The sequence below is a fragment of the Microtus ochrogaster genome, unplaced genomic scaffold, assembly GCF_000317375.1.
Source record: "Microtus ochrogaster isolate Prairie Vole_2 unplaced genomic scaffold, MicOch1.0 UNK99, whole genome shotgun sequence".
In the NCBI taxonomy this organism is placed as follows: Eukaryota; Metazoa; Chordata; class Mammalia; order Rodentia; family Cricetidae; genus Microtus; species Microtus ochrogaster.
Genome location: NW_004949197.1, coordinates 1,039,138 through 1,041,038, shown reverse-complemented (window position 1 = coordinate 1,041,038; position 1,901 = coordinate 1,039,138).

Here is a 1,901-nt window from a genome sequence, read left to right as displayed (position 1 = left end):
CAGATGGTTGTGAGCCACCATGTGGTTGCTGGGAATTGAACTCAGGACCTTTGGAAGAACAGGCAATGCTCCTAACCACTGAGCCATCTCTCCAGCCCCCAAAAAATTACTCTTCTAGCTGCTAACAACACACAAAATAAATCGACTAAAAAGAAATGCCAAATGATAGATGTCCCCGTCTGCCAAGCTTGGAGAAAGAGACTTGGGACTGGTTAGATACTAGCTCCCAAGGAGTAAAGAATGGTACAGTCAGATAGCATAAGGCTTGAAGGGGAAACCGGTTTTGCTACTTCTGTGGATGAAATCGCAGTGGAAACAAACAAAAAAGTGACAATACTGCCTCCCAGTGGCGCTTGGTAGAAAGGCCGCTACCCCGGGGCCCTTTTAAGGGCCTTATGCCTGGATGGGGTCTATGGTCCGTACCGTGCTTCAGACCACCCTGTTTCTTTATCCCATTAATACCCCTTCAACCATACACGTGGGGAGGAAGACTTGAGATGTAAGACCTCTTAATATTGCCTGTCTCTTGAATAAACCCTCTTCCAAAAGCCCTTGCCTAGGATGATTAACGTATGAATGGTCCTGGCTCCCAAGAGAGTCTCTTTGTACTGAGTCTGCAGTAAATCCTTTTCGGCTTCCTTCTCCTCTAATGGCCACTTCACTGAGCCACGCCAGTGGGTAGGGGACACTCTGGCACACTTCAGACTATTAAAAAGTAGTTTGTTAATTGCTTTTTTAATTGTTTGGTTGTTGTTGTTCATATCGTTTTTGTTTTGTTTTGAGGCAGGGTCTCCCTGTGCAAGGGTCTGCCTGTTGACCTGAAACTTGATAGATCATGCTGGCCTTGAATTTACTGGAGTCCTTCTGACTCTGCCTCCTGAGTACTGGGATTAAAAGTGTGTGCACCACCACCCGACTGTTTGTCGGGTTTGGTTTGGTTTGGTTCTTTTTGAGACAGGGTTTCTCTGTAGCTTTGGAGACTACCCTGGAACTAGCTCTTGTAGACCAGGCTGGTCTCGAACCACCTGCCTCTTGAGTGCTGGGATTAAAGGCGTGCGCCACCACTCCAGGCTGTTTGTTCTTAAATCTCAGTTTAACAATTTTAAATTAATGAAAACAATCTCCAGGAACACAACATGGCATGCAATTGTATCACACAGGGAGCTACTACAGGAAGACTGGACGTTCAAGGCCAGTCCAACTTGGGTTTGGTATAGAGATCTCCAAAGAAAGACAGAAATAAATGAACAACAAACACAGTCCTGGTAGGTGGCAAGTGTGATTCAGGGAAGAACACTGCAGTGCACTCTTGCCGTGACAGCTGGGGAGAGAGCCCTGTCAGCAGCGAAACGCATTTCCACAAATGGACCGCACAGGGCTTTGAGAACCCAGCTGTTTGTGACAGCGATCTAAGGATGTTCAAACTAGGAAGCTCTGTGGAGAGGCGATTTTGACCACCTAGCCAACCAGAATTGGGAGACCATTTTTGGAGTTAGGTTACTAATTTACTAAAACCTTTTAATAAAATTTAACAAAAAATTTTAATAAAATTTGTTTGCTGGGCTGTGGTGGCACATTCTTTTAATCCCAGCACGCGGGAGGCAGAGGCAGGGAGATCTCTGTGAGTTTGAGGCCAGCCTGGTCTAAAAAAGCGAGTTACAGGACAGCCAGAGCTGTTACACAGAGAAACCCTGTCTCAAACAAACAAATAAAATTTGTGAAAAGTATGGTTTTGGGGGGGAATTGGGGGCGGGAGAAACAGCTCGGCAGGTCAGGGCACAAGCTATCAAGTCTAATGACATGAGTTTGATTTCCCAGACTGGAATGTTAGAGACAGAACCAGTCCTGAAAGTTGTCAGCCTCCACACACATGATGGGACACATGAACACTGATGTACAAA